We start from the raw sequence: 15,404 nt of genomic DNA, 5'->3' as shown, positions 1-15,404 counted from the left end.
GTGTGATTTAAATTGCGTTTCTTATTTATTGGAAAGACCGCGATTGCAAAATTGTATTATTTTTTTAAAATTAGTGGAACGTTGACAAGAGGTTTTGCACGTTTGTAATGGAAACGCAGCTTTCGTCTCAACACACCGAATGAACACGCCAGGTGTGCTTTTGCTCAGTAAAACATTTAGCTCGGATTTGTCCAAAGTAGGTCTCTACAAAAAGAATGTTCAGGTGCATTTTCTGCACACCTCATTGTTCACCCTTTGGGCAAAAAGCAACTAATTATGTCCAACCTCAGCCTTCTGCTTTCTCCCCGTGTTCCACACACTTCATTATAAACTTGCTCATTGGGATAATTGTGTCGCCTGCTTTGTGTTGCGGAACAATACACCAATGGCAACAAATTACTTGCTCCCACATTAATCAGGTAATGGCGTTCGCAATGAGAAGAGAAAAGTCAGCGTGCAAGTGTATGCTTCTTATTAGTGTGGCTGAAAAGAGAAATGCCTTGTTCTCTTCTATTCATGACACCTCCAGCAGCAGAGCGCTAATGTACGTTCAGCATTTTCAGTGGGTGTTCAGATCCATTACAAAGGCTTTTTGATGAGGTGTAAGTTTTACGCCTTGTTTGAAAACCTTTGCTTAAAAGAAATGAGCAAAAAGCTACTGAATGTTAAAACATAAAATAGTATGAGTTTTTGTTAAATGTTACTGATTCTTATCTTAAGACAAATGCTAGCATATGTAAAATCACCGTTTACTCAGGAACAAATGTCATTTTGGAAGGGTTGTCACATCAAATATGACTTACTTATGTAAACTTCTAAAATATACAGAGATCTTCATAAATAGTTTTTGATTACCAACCTAAACTGAAAGTGAAACTTAAGCCATGATTAATACTTACTAGGCCACCTTGGTCAGTTTGAGCTTTTAATACGAGGAAAAAAACAAACCAACCGTGATGTCATTGAGAAATTTTGTATCCATCTTTGAAGCAGAGAAACTCTGTAAACTCCACCGCTGAACTTCAGTAAATCCAGACTTTTCACAATAAGAACTGATTATAAAAAGAAAAAAAGGCAACATATTTTGATTTATGTGTGGAATTAACACTTTATGCATCCAGCTACTGAATTTTTAAATTAATAAAAAGTGCTTCTTTTTCTTTACATATTTGTTAATAGTACAACCATATTGCGACTCTAATATGAGACAGACAATCTGAACAAAGATTGATCTCCTCCATCTTCTCTCTGTGCTGCTATCGCCATGTGAAGAAATGCCGCTCCCAACCAGGGGGAGGGTCTTATCGTTGTCAATCCATCTTGTGTATGAGCTGCGAAACGTGCTAATGGCAAAAATAAAACAGCTGACCACTACAGAAAAACCATTTACAAGCTGTCATCAGTGCCCATGCTAAATAGCCTTATGATTGACATCGCTAAGACCCGCCTCCTGGCTCTGATTGGTTGTTTTCAGTTAGCACCAAGAGAAGGCAGAAACGATTATTTTTGTTTCTTTTAACAGATATTCTGTTTCATACAATGCTGTCAAGACAAAGTGACAGTTTCGACAAATATGTTAAAAAAAGTATTTTTTATAAAAGTTACACACTCCAGCTACAAAGCTGCAAACCCCGATACAATGTGCATAGTGTGTATTATCCATCTGAATGTGTGTGTGTGTGGTCTCATTCAACGTAGTACTAAAACAATTTCTGCCACAAGAAGTGAATTAAACAGGAAGAGGGCACCTTGAAAGTCCTTCATATCCAACCTTCTCTGTTGGGTTTTAACGAAACAAGATTTATTTTATTTTTTTTAAACCAGGTAGGTCTCTCTGAGCGCTGGCCTCTTTTTCTGGTTTCCAGGAGTTTCACACCTGGAAGTTGTCAGAGATGACCCAGACCAGAAGAAGCAGACGGAGGGAGAGAAATGATATTAATAAGTAATTATGTATGGATCGCTTTTAAATATAGTCGCTCTGTTGGCCTCTGGGCTCCTCTGGGGGAAACAACTTAAAGTTAAGGGACCTCATTTTCGCTGGATTTTCTCCCCCAAACTTTCATGAATCATACTCGTGTTTGTGGCCCAGAAACGCAGCGGGGGCGCCGCTAACATCCGCGCTACCAGCGACCCAGAAGACCGTGTGAGACAGGTTAGGCAAGTTTAACCGCCAGTAAGCCTGGGGCTTTCAGACGTCTGTCTCACATATATGTAGAAGATTCATCTAGGTCAGCAGCTCAGAAACTGAATATGGATTCCTCTCAGGAATCAGAGAGGACATTTAAAGGAAGAAAAACCATGAGTTACGGCCGGTTTGAAGAAGATGAATTCAAAACTGGGAAAAATAAACAGACGCTGCCACCATCCTGACCTGGATAATTTATTCATTAGGCGGGCGAGGCCTCCTGGTGATCGGGTGTGAAGCGGCAGCTGCGTTCGTGGCGCTTCGTGCTGCTGTGGAAAAACACGAGAGCTCTTGAGAGATGAGAGGTTGAGAGTCGCGGTGCCCGCGACTCTGTAGCGCCGAAGAGGCTGAATACGATGAGGAGAGCGGGCAAAGCACGGCGCTCCGGTTAGATAACAGCTGCATGGGAAACGTGTGAAAAGTCTGTTACAAACGGATCGATGTGTGGTCTGCCTTACGAGAAAATAGATTGAACCTACAGCGTTTTGTGGGGGAAACAAAAAAAATAAAAAATAAAAATTGAACAAAACCCCAGGAAGGTTTGGGATGACTCAAGTAGAACAACTTGTTCTGAATAATTTGATCTTTTTACTCTCCATACTTCCCTTTTTTGTGTTTCCTTGCTCTCAACACTGAGCTGCTCTTTCCAGTTTTTGTATTTTTTATTATAGAAAACAATTTTGACAGTAGTTAACCAGTTACACTGCAAAAACACAGAAGCTTACCAGGTGTTTTATAGTATCTAGGCTTTACTATGAATATTTTTTACCAAACTTGAAATAAGACTCAAGTAACTTATCAGCAAGATACAGTAGATTGTTTCAAGTAAATAATTCATTAATATTGATGAAAGAAGTACTAATTCCACAGGCGGATTTTACACGTTTGTTATAAGTGAAATAATCTACCAGTGGCAACGGCACTTTTTTCATCAATATAAATTAACTATTCACTTAAAACAAGTTCCTGTGTCTTGCTGAAAAAAGTTAGTTTAGTCTCATTTCACGTGTATTGAGATATTTTCAATAAGAAAATAGACTAAAATACTTGGTGAGACTAAGTTTTTGCATTGTAGTGTTTGGTTTTGCAAAGGAAAAAGAAAGACGCAATCGTAGTTGAATATGTTGCCAAGAGGTCGCAGCGTTGGGAGGTAAACGGGGTGGAAACCACAGCAACATAATTACTTCCTGTGGTCAAGATATGGACCAAAGTTTTGTTAAATTTGTAACTATTAAGATAATTTTAAGAACCCAACTACTGATCTTTTTTCAAAAATAAAAATGAATGTAGTAACTTAGAACCATTTGAGCCCGTGAACTCCAGTGGCACTTGGAACTTAAAAGGATAAAAAGTAAAACATTTTTGTTTTTATATATATATATATATATATATATATATATATATATATATATATATATACACACACACAGGTATGTATTTATTTATTTCCTCTATTGTGGAAAATTGTGTTATACAACACTAGCTTCACCCAGGACTGTCAGGCCTGTACGTCTACAAGGAGACTAAAGGTTCCCGAACAACGCCACACCATGTTGGAATGTAAAAAAACTCAGCAATAGATGAGGAAAAGCTACTGACATCAATCAGTATGAAAAATCATTTCATCATGTAACAATGAGAGCCGTTACTTACAGATGAAGGGAACATGAGGCCGGTCTTCCAAAAATAGTCCAAATCTCATCTCGTTGATTAAAAAAAGGAATCTAGAACCAAATCTAAATTTCGGTAGGCCTCGCTTGTATTAGTTTAAGTCATTAGTCATGATTTGACTACAAGAAATAGTCAAAATTATCATCCGCGGGAGACTAAACCACTCCTAACCACAAACGGCTGTTTTAGATTTGGGAAAAATCAAGGAAAAAACATTTATGATCCCAGAGACCTTTGACAAAGCTTTTTTTTTTTTTAGACATCTGGTATAAAACATTTTATAAAAACATGATAAAGCCAGTCAAACATTTGCTGTTTTACAGACAACAGTACTGTTGACCAAGCTTGTGAAGCTAGCGGAGAATTTAAGACTGGTGTACTGGTCCTGAGTTATCAAATTAATTTGTAAGAGAGTATGTCCGTGTTTATAAAAAAAAAGAAAAAAAGAAATATAAGTCAGTTAGCATCATTTCTGTGTCATATCGGCTGATACCAAACTTCAGATATTGGTATCGGAAGTTAATATGTATTGGTGAGTCGCCACTTTGAACAAATTAAACCATTTAAATCCCAAGTTTTCCCTTAAAAAAGGGGTTTTCCTTCAAAAAAACTTCCCTTAAAAACTTGGGATTTTTTTAGGGAAAGCTAGCTAGTTTAAGCTAGCTTTCAAAACTACCAAAAATTCAGCTCTGAACTGTATTGACCATCAGAGTGGGACAGGAAACGTTCAAGACAGACATGAAGGGCAAAAACATGCAAACACCTTATATCACAATACATTCAACCTCACAGATTTGAAGTTGTGATTTCATGCACATTTTCCTGTTCTACAAGAAACCCCCCCCAGCATAAAACAGAGCCCTGGTGTTCCCCCAGCTAGAACCTGGCCGTAATGATGGACAGATGGGAAGATTGTAAATAAGTGAGGGCCACAGCAACATGTTGAAAGCATAACAATGCTTTCCCACGTTTAAATTCTTGGCACGTCCGTGACAAACCTTCTCAGCACACGGTCAAGGCTGAAGCACGCCTCGCACAATTTATCCGCTCCTCCTGCCAAGATCCTGTAGGTGGAAAAGAAAGCGCTCTCAAGTAAACGTAGTATACTTAGTATACTTTCAGAGATTCACGTATACTCATAGTCTACTACATTTTCTCGCGGGCGCTATGTGTGGTGTAGTACTGAGAAAAGTAAAAAATGTGTCATATTTCTAAGGCGTAATAGTGAGAGTAGAAACCAGATATTAAGCCCTTTTTCCCCAACATTACATTGATTTAAACTTTTTCTGTTTAAGGTCAGTCAATACCACCGAAACCGTTTCTATTTTCGGTTCACCAGAATTGGACATTTTCTAAGAAAATTTGATCTTTTTCAAACTAAAGTTTCACATTCGGTAAGATTTCTACGACACTGAAAAGTTTGGGAAAGCTCAGACGATTATTTTATGTTTCTGTCAGCGTCTGTTGTACATTACTACGTCTTACTTAGATGTAATTTCTAGCAAGAATCTTGTAGATACCCAAAATATCTCAGCTAAGTCTTGCAGTCTGAAGGACATTTCAACTAAATTCAATTTCCGGCAGGTTCTAACTATTTAGAGTGGCTGTAGACACAATCTTCAATCAATAAAATTGATTGAAGAGGGTTTATTAAAAATGTTTCTTAGGCATGTTTACCTCTCGTCTTTAAAAGGGCAGTAGCATCTAAAATGGACTCTTTTTTTAGCTTAATGTCATGTTATGCTATTCCTCTTATCAAATACATACCTGGAATTTTTTCTTACATGTTTTAATCACTGACTTTTTATTGAAGTTTTTCCATTTATTACATACAACCTGTGGATACAAAAAAGTACTTATCTAACACAGGCCATGTAAAGCCATAAGCATGTAAAGGTTTACAGTTTTACAACTTCTGCACTGCTGCCACAAACTTATCTTTTACTCATTACCTTATTGAGAATTAGGAGCTGTTTGACGCAACACCGAGCTTCTCCAGCATTCTGCTTTCTGTCAAGCGTGTTCTGTGTGGGAAGGGATGCACGGCGGGACAGAAAAAGCGAGAAGTGCCCCAGGATCTAACAAAAACATCTCCTCACACCGTCTGCACAAGCAACACGTTCATCCCCGGCGCCCGTCGGCACACAACCAGTAGGTCATCCGAAAAGGAAAGCTTGCGAGAGGAGGTGTAGGGAAAACGAGATGATCGGCACCCACGTGTGCCACAATACGGGCAGGTGGGAAGGACGGAGGGAAGTGTGATGGAGACGACAGGTAAATGGTGGAGGAGGAAGTTAGTTGAGAAGCATTTGTTTGGAGGCGGTGGACACGAAGGTGAAGACTTTGACGGATGACGCGGAGCATGTCAGGGAGACGGATGAAAGATGTGGACTGACAGGAAGTGTTGGACAGAGGGGTTTGTGCTGGAAACAACACATAAGGAAGGGTTGCATCTGAGATTATCCGCATGCAGTTTGTTCATACGGTGTTCTCTAGGATCACAGCTTACTGCAGTGCAGCTAGAGAAAAAGTACAAGGTTAAAATGTCACAAATCGCCTCTCGCCTTTCATGAAAGTGACTCGCCTGTCACGAAGAATGAAGAGTGTTGTTCAATGAGAAGACCATTATTTTACTATATTCCATCAAATGAAAGTTGATTTATTTCAGTAATTCAACATATTTGAAGTGTTTCCAGATTAAGTGTCCAACAAGAAATGAATTAAGATACCGTGTTGGACGTGATCAGCGTCCGGGTCTACCGAGGCGTTGAGGATGTTTCAGTAGTTCCTTTCAGCTGCTGAAACAGAACTGTTGTTCTGCTGTCCCTTGTCTTTCTCGTGGCAGTACTCCTGCAGGAGGAGAATCTGTCCAGTTTGCTGGCCACTAAAGCAGGCATTGATACGTTTTGCTAGAAGATAAAATGGTTTTCCAAATCAATTACCAATGAAAATGCAAAACTCACTCTTTTCTGGAAAGAGGACTTTAAACCACAGAGAAACAGTCTGGTAGTTTTTCTCCTTAGTCCAGGTTAGATGCTTCTAAAGTTTGAACAAAACCAACTTAGCAGAAGAAATGCAGAAGTTGTTCTGGTTTTTTCTCTCCCTAATGCTAAAAAATGAAGATATTATTCTCCAGTCTGAGCCCTCTTCTCGTCACCTCGATCTTTTTCCTACAGTCCTTGTTAAAACCTGTCCCTTCTCTTCTCTGCATCGTCACTGACATCATCCACTCCTCTCCGTCTTCTGGAATCGTCCCTGCAGCATTTCAATCCGCCGCCATTACTCCCACTATCAAGAAACCGGGTCTCGACCCTTTGAACTTCAATACTCTTCGTCCTACATCAGATCTACCCGCCGTTTCCAAAGTTCTCGAAAAAGTTAATCACTTGAATTTAAACCTATCAAATAAAATGAAGAGTTTTAATCTGACTTTCAACTCCTTCATTGCACCGAAATACGTGATAAAAATGACAAAAGACCTTCTTGCTTCTGACTGGTTGCTTATCCATTCTTGTCTCTCTTGATCTGATTGAGGCCTTCGATACCTTCAGTCATCCATCCAAGATTCTTCAATAAACTTTAATTCACATTTATCCTTGTGCATATTTTTCTACTTTTTCCTTCCACTCTATTTTCTCTCAATACCTTTTGATGCAGCATTAAGTGCGTTAGCTTCAGTAGAAGTGACCAATTGAGGCTGGGTATTAATGACCGTCTGCTTCACTGTCTGCCTTTGTTTCCGTGATTGTCCAGGTCATAGCATGACTTGTACTTTAAAACCCCTTAAAAGTTTACTTTTTAATTTTCTGACAAACTGAATTGACAGAAACATATTTTAATTATATACTGACTCGCTGAGGTGAACTTGTATTAGCTGGGAGCAGAAATGATTCTACAAGTTTCTTCATTAAGTTTTTTTGCAGCTGACAGAAACGACAGAAAGACGCCATGATGGGAAGAATTTTAACTTTCTTTAACGGGTTTCAGCAGATGACCCAAAACCTTACCTGAAAATTGTTTTTGACTTAATCTGTTTCTGTAAACTCCCCAGTGTTGTAGCGGTAAAGCCCACGGTCCACCGAGTGCAACGGGAAAAATTAATAGATCCGACAGCTCCGGCACACTGGAACGAGTGAAAAGAATGAATCATCTGACTTCCTCTTGGGATTTCCTGGCACTCTACTCTCGGCTCCAAACATTACTGCCCTGATGATAGCCAGAAATAAGGCATTTTCTCTGACTGAAACAATCCTGGAGTTTTATATTTACCAGAAGTTTTGCTATGCGAACAGAAGATTTGCTTCAATGCTTCCAAGCATATTGATTGGATCTCTCCAACTTTATCTGCTTAGCAAGGCTATTTGTCATTTCTTTTGTCTGTGAGTGCACCACTTCTTTTTTGAGAACCAAAAAGATTTAGTTTTTAAAGTTAAACCCGCTTTTTAAAAAATAAATTATTTAATTAAAAATAAAGTCCTCAAGTTTTACTTTTTAATTTTCCATTACTGGTTTGTGATGAGAGAATCCAGAAACCAAAACCTGCCCGAACTGTGAAAAAAGGACCATCTGTGTGTTCCTCCACTTTGATTTAAGATCAGTCAATAGTATGAGGGATTCCTCTTTCCAGCTGATGAAAATGTGAAAGAAAGATAGGATTAGAAATCAAGTTTCTTTCCCGACTAAGAAAATACGGTATATGAATACTGATGTGCTTTGGTAAGATAAATCATAACATCTCCCAGAGACACAGCAGATGAGCTTCAGAAGGCTCAGGCGTCCTTTTAACTTATCATGAATGAGAATCTCTGGGTAGCAAGTTGTGGAGTTCAATATTTAAGCTGTAATGTCTGACAGAAATCTGACAGAAAATGTCTCCATTCAAACCAAGAGCACAGTGTAAAATTTTAAACATGGGACTAAAACTACTGAACAGTGTGTTCATTCTAATTTGTTAATGCCTTCTACAGAGCCTCCATAAATAGTGTTGGGATTAACATCAGAACAAACTATAAGTTGTATTTTTTTACCCCAACGTCTTTGTTAGTTGTATTTATTGTATCCAAGAAGGAAGCTGGTTGCCACGTGAGACATGCATGAAAGAGTCAACGGTCAGCTATATTTTTGAGGATATATTCATTATATTTATAATGAATAACATTATAATATGACATAAAGCTCAAAAAAGTTGATTTTACATAATACTCCACCTTTAATGTTGGCCTCAGTTAAGAAATATACTCGTCTTTTCCTCGGGCACCCATAAATGTAGCCACCACTGTACCAGTCAAGGAAAACAACAGAAAGTTCTTAAGTCTGTCATTTTCTAGCCTGGTAAAAACCAGCATCTTGTTCTACGCTTTGCTTCGTACAGAGTGTCTGGGCTCTTGGCTATCAGACTTTGTTGAGATTTTAAATTTTACCCAATAGCTAACGTTTATCCCTGCGGTCAGAGTTAGTGTGGTAAAAACCAGCATCTTGTTCCACGCTTCGCTTCGTACAGAGAGTCTGGGCTCTTGGCTATTGACAATTGCTTCCTGAAGTGTGCACTCTGTTGAAGTTTTAAATTTTACCCAAACGCTAACATTTGGCCACGACGTATGTAATATGCCAGTTCGACGCCAAGAAGCTTACCGGAAATTGCCTTCACTGTAAACAACCTCCCTCCACTGCGAAGAGAGAAATGCTAATCCAAACGAAGCGACTGTTAATGCTGATTTAATATTTGGACTTAAAGGCTACATTCCCTTCCTCCGCTGCCAGTGCTAAAACTACAGGCAGACTACAATTCTAAAATGATGCAAAAAATAAATAAAATTATACATACAAATCTACCAAAAGGAATTCAAGTAAACGGGAGAAAGCCCAGACTGTGTTGTGAAGGTAGATTTAAATACAGAGGAATAGCGCAGGAAGCTAAAGGCCAGGCTAGTAATTTCCTAGAAAAATCTCTTTTTCTCTATCAAATTCACTCCTAGAGACCCCTTGTGGTCAGAGTCTACCCCACTGTTATATAGCCAACACATTTGTAGACTGTGAAGGAAAATCAGGCGTTGGTAGGACACAGACAAAAACACTTACACCTTTGTAACAGCACAGCTGACACAGAGGCCACACAGAAGGATTCAGAGAAAACTTACCCTTCATCCCCAGGCCTCTTCGCCGTGACCGCCGCTGACAAACGCAAACCAGCTGCTACTTGTATCTGTACAGCATTTTTAGTCTTCAACTCGCCTCAACTCACAGTTTCCATAGTAACGGGCTGGGAGGAATTGAAGACTGAAAATGACATACAGGACATTCTGTGTTTCCCCCCAGCTCGTTGCCGTCTCTTTCGAGCTGCTTCGAGGTCGATGGCGTTTGGACTCCAATGTCTCTCTGAGGTCAATCAGCAAGTCAGCTGACAAGCTAACATTGTCACCCAAAAAGGAAACAATTACTATGTCTTTTTTCCTTTTTCCAACTTTCCGTCTGTACAATAATGAAACTATTGACTATAACTGAGCAGAAAGTTTACACTTCAAATGGCTTTGGAGATAAGATTTCCTTTTCCAGCACAGAGAACTGCACATTATTTTATTTTTTGGTACAGTATAAATCTGTCTTGACAAGGTCTGAGGGGAATATTTTTCTAAACCTTTTTGAGCTTCACTTGGAAGCGATAATAAAGATTACGTTGAGGAAAATGTTTTATTCGTCTGCTCTGGCGGGACAATCTCAGTTATCTCCCATTATGTTTTCTCACCATGATGAACAATATTTCAGAAGGGGAAGAAAACGTCTTTAATCATGTGTCTAAATGTATTGGTTGGCACAAAGGGATTTGCTTTACAGAGCAACTTGAAAAGGAGGCGTAGAGAGCAAGCGCAGCAGGAATTGAGAGCAGTAAACTTTGGATAAAAAGGCCCATTATAAAATCATTCAAGAAGTCATTAAACAACTTAAAAGAACAGGAAGCCAATAGCTGGATAGTGTGATTCATTTGAGTTTGAATTTTTGCTGTGGTTTTATGTCATCAAGGCTGCTGAATTTTGCTTCATAACATTTTTTTTCGTCTCACTGGCAGAAGTGGTGTTAAGACATCTGGGACGACATAATCTCTAATTAAATGTGCAAAGTCCCTTAGCGAGTTATACAAGTCATCTGTTCTGACGGGATAAGAAAATCTACATTTAATTGTGTAAAATAAATGGCTATAATAACTAACTACAAACTCTTTTGCTGGGATTTTTGAACAGTTCTCTGCACAGAAAGGGTGTGACAATACCTCCAATAACCACATCTGTGTCTGCATTTTTCTGCTGACATTCTCTTTATGCCCCATAAAAAAAAAAGACAGAAAAAGCAGACAATCTGTGAAGCTGTGAACACCCATTCAACCTTTTCACATTTTATCACATCACAAGAAACTTCAGTGTATTTTATTTAGATAGCAAGGGAAAGACCAACAAGTTGTGCATCATTTTTAAAGCTGAGGAATGTGACTTTTATAAAAATGTGTCAAACCTGTCACCATGATGTGTTGGTACAATACTAGAGAGATAATGTGTGATAATATTTTCTCCACCTATAATAATGAACCCTGTGATAAGGCACCTCACTCTTACACATAAACATGGCGCTGTTTCTGCGCATCGTTCAGTGGAAGTGGTACAGCGCTACTGGTCAATCAGTGTTACCAGATGCACATTTTCAGTTTACCGTGTTCATTTCCACGTAGACAGGGCTGAGGTAGGTAACCTTTTGAGCTCACCTATATGTGCCCCATCTATACTTTGTAGGCAACCTTTGGAGATCCAACTCACTCTGGACTGGACTGTATTTTTGCCTAGATTTTGTCCTATGACTGAACACACTTGTGTGTTTAGACCAAAGCTGTCCAGCTCCGGTCTTCCACAGTTAGCCTCCCGCAGCTTTAAGTTGCGTCCTTGTTCCAACTCAGCTGATTTAAAGGGCTAAATTACCTAATCAGCATGTTCTCCAGTTCTGTACCAGGCTGGTAATGAGACAATTACGGTGACATCTAAAACTTATAGGACGCAAACCCTTGAGACCCGACTTTGAACGCCACTGTCTTAAACAACTTCAAAACAGAATCCAGCACAAGAATCCAGAGGAGAAAAAAAAATCAAACAATAAGCAAAACTAAATTGAAGATTACCCAACCAGACCAGAGTGTTGTCATTAGCTCTCTGCAGCATGTGGACTCTGTGCATGAGGTGATAAACAGCAGCTAGCTTGTTGTAATTTAGCTTGTTAATCTAAATTTGAAAACTGCTACACTAACCATTTATTTCTTAAAATGTATTTAATCCCACAAGATTCCCAGAACTCTCAAGGTTCTGACCGTATTCAACTATTCAGGAAATATTTCTACAGCTACACAGCAGGTTAAGAGCTCTTCACGTGAAGGATTTTCTTTTTTTAAAAAAGCCCTGAAATTGAAAACATGTTCTGAAGTCCACTAAGAAAAGCAGCTGGAATAGTTGAAATTACTGAGAGACCCTGGAGAATGGAAAAAAATTATTTATTTGTCCTGTGAGCACAAAGGTGCCACATCAACAATTATCAGTAATAATAATAATAATATATTTTCATGAAGGAACAAGACTGACAAATGAGACCAAATTAAAAGTAACTGGAGTCCTGCTTCAACAATTCCTGCTCACAACTCTTTCTTTTCCCCCCTTTTTCTTTGCGGCTTTGCCGCAGGAGCATTCGTCTAAATAAGTCAACGAGGGTCAGTAAATCCGATTTATATTCAGCACATCTTCTCCTCAAAAAAGATTAATCTAATTTTCAGTAAGGAGATTCTCGGATCTGCCTCGGCCATTGTTTTCTGACCTGCAAACTCCCTTCCTGGGTGAAAAGGAAAACGCTGGATAAGAGAAATCAGGCAGAATTATGGAACAAAAACAGGCTTGTTTTCATTGCTCACTGGATCCAATTAAATAACAAAAAACAAACAAAAAAAAACGAGCAAGAAGTGCATAAAATTATGTGACCATACATGCTTGTATGGTCGGCTGTGATTGAATATTTCTACTCAAAGTCTTTGTGTTTCCCATTCGGTGTGTGCATACAGCTGGTTTCTCATCAGATGTGCCGCCGGAGAAAATATCTGATGTTGGAGTTCGTTTCCCAGCTCTTTCTGTTGTTTTGGCTTTCATCTCGTCACCCTACGGCTCCTCGGTCATGAAACAATAAGGCAGGCCGAGACCGACTTGTTTACAGGAACACAGTAATTTGTGTATTCAATTCAACTTTAAAAAAAAATTGTAGTTTTGCCCTTCGACATGATTATGAACGTCGAAGTTGAAATTGTTTTTTCCTGCATTAGCTTTTTAAGCTAATGTAATCAAGGTACTGCATCCATATATATATATATATATATATATATATATATATATATATATATATATATATATATATATATATATATATATAATAAAAGGTATAGCATCATTTCAGTTGTTTATCTCATAATAATGGTGTACTTTTCATATTTCTAAGTGATAATCACACTTCATTTTTCCCAAAAGTAATGGTTTGCATTATTACAATAGGTATTAATTACATTAATAAAAGTAAACATTATGAAAGTTGATGTGTCTTTACATAATTGTCTGTGGGTTTACATTCAATTTTGGGAAAGTTTGGGAACCCCTGTGATATGGCTGAATGATAGAAAGTTAACTTCCTATTTTAAGAGGACGTCTGACAAGATGAAGCGAGGCAGAGTGTGAATTTAAACGTCAACACTTTGGATGATGAATCCTTTCACGACACGGCGCACAGTCAGAATGTTCTGACGGGAATTTCAAACCATGAATTTGGTGGAATGACAGGAAGGGGGTCCATACTGTCAAGAAAATCCGAGCTCATCCCACTTCCCCATGCTGGAGATTTTAGTTTAACAGTAATAATAAATAAAGTTATCTTTAAAATGAATCACTCAAGTGACATCAAGGCCCAACATTAGACTTAAGTGTCAATAAAATAAATCTAGTTGTGTGTGTTGTTTTTGTCTCATGCAAACTTTGCTTTAATTCTACTTTTTTCTATCTAATCATAAGAAATCATAGTCAGTCAGAGAGAGTCATTAAACAGGAAAAGCAGGTTTCCTGGAAAAAGAGGAAGTAAGTTTCCAGCCTGCAGATTTATAAAAATAGCTGAGACTATTCCTTAGTTTAAAGCATGAAAGTTTTAAAGAATGAAATCTAAACATTATTAGTAATTGGATAAGATTCAAAGTAAAATACTTATATTAATATTGGTTTAATTGTAATAATACTTACACTTATATTTGTGAGAACACTTACAAGAAAAACAAGTAACTGTAACTTTGGTATTATATAATTAGAATCATGTATTATTCTTGGTTTCTTTTCAGAAAAACATCTGTAATAACTCACATTAAGATTATAATAAATATAATTAATAAGTTATAGTTATAAAATTATAAATGAATGCTAAATCAGAGAAGCTAAAGAAAATAAATGTGATATAAATGTGATTTTGACATTGAACTTGAAATGGTGTAAAAGGTTATAAAACTGCAATTAAACATCACTGATATGTTGGAGGTAGATGGTAGGTGAAAGGTGACAGGAAGGGAAAAAGGGGAACTAACAGGAGAGCAGAGATGATCAGCACCTTATATGGAAACAGGAGGTTGAGCAGCCCTGAGACATTGGCACAGACATCATGACATGATGTCTCTTAAGACAGTGACGGATATGAGATCATCTGTCTAAGCAGACAGATGAACCCTATATAAGGTGGGTGCAAAAGAGGAACCTTTTGTTGGATCCTCCGGGCAGCTTCGAGCCAAGATCGAGATGGACAAAGAACTCTGCAGCTGAAGAAGAGCCGGGGCCACGGAGCCGGAGACTGTCCTGCACATGGAGACCAACCCGTCTGGCCCACAATCTGTGGCTTCGAATCGCACTTCTCTCATCGGCTGGGTTCTGACCCCAAAGACAAAGATGAAGACAAAGACAAGGAAGAAGAACTGGTGCCTTTTTTCCTGCCAGCACCAAGTCCTGTGTGACCTCAGCATCCATGCGGAGAGGAGGCTCATCAGACCTGCGGAGATCCTGGCCTTCATCGATCAACATCTTCCTCCTGCTGCCACACCTTCTTCATCATCAAGCCAGGTCTGGGGTTCGAAACGCCAAACTCCGTCCGTCTCTCTCAAAGGTTCCCTTTTTTAGTACTCAGTATCAGCAGTAGGGAAAGATAGACTAGATGATTGATTTTACTTATTTGATTATTTCTGCTACTGAATTAAGCTGTACTGACCCTTGCAAAAATGCCTTACTAATAAAATATTTAGCATAAAGAAAATCTAAAAGATGTTGTGGACATTCAGTTAATGAGTCACCTTAAAGTTCTTTGATGGTTGTAAAATAGCTGTGATGTTTGATTCTGGAGAGGAAGAGGTGGAAAATGTTTTTAGGTTGCTGGTAGCCCATATTTAAAACCTCATCCCTGGGACTCGCCCGAGTCACTAAAACCTACCTGGTTCAATAACAAATGCAAGTTGCAA

At 38.5% G+C, this 15,404-nt stretch overlaps 1 protein-coding gene across 1 annotated transcript in view; it reads right to left on the bottom strand.

Moving 5' to 3' along the window:
* Positions 1–15,404, bottom strand: part of LOC114146943 (vertebrate ancient opsin-like) — a 100,422-nt gene that overhangs the window by 6,400 nt on the left and 78,618 nt on the right. The window lies entirely within an intron of this gene.

The sequence above is a fragment of the Xiphophorus couchianus genome, chromosome 6 (assembly GCF_001444195.1).
Source record: "Xiphophorus couchianus chromosome 6, X_couchianus-1.0, whole genome shotgun sequence".
Taxonomy (NCBI): domain Eukaryota; kingdom Metazoa; phylum Chordata; class Actinopteri; order Cyprinodontiformes; family Poeciliidae; genus Xiphophorus; species Xiphophorus couchianus.
Note: the sequence above shows the minus strand (reverse complement) of the source record. Positions and strands in the feature narration are given on the sequence as shown.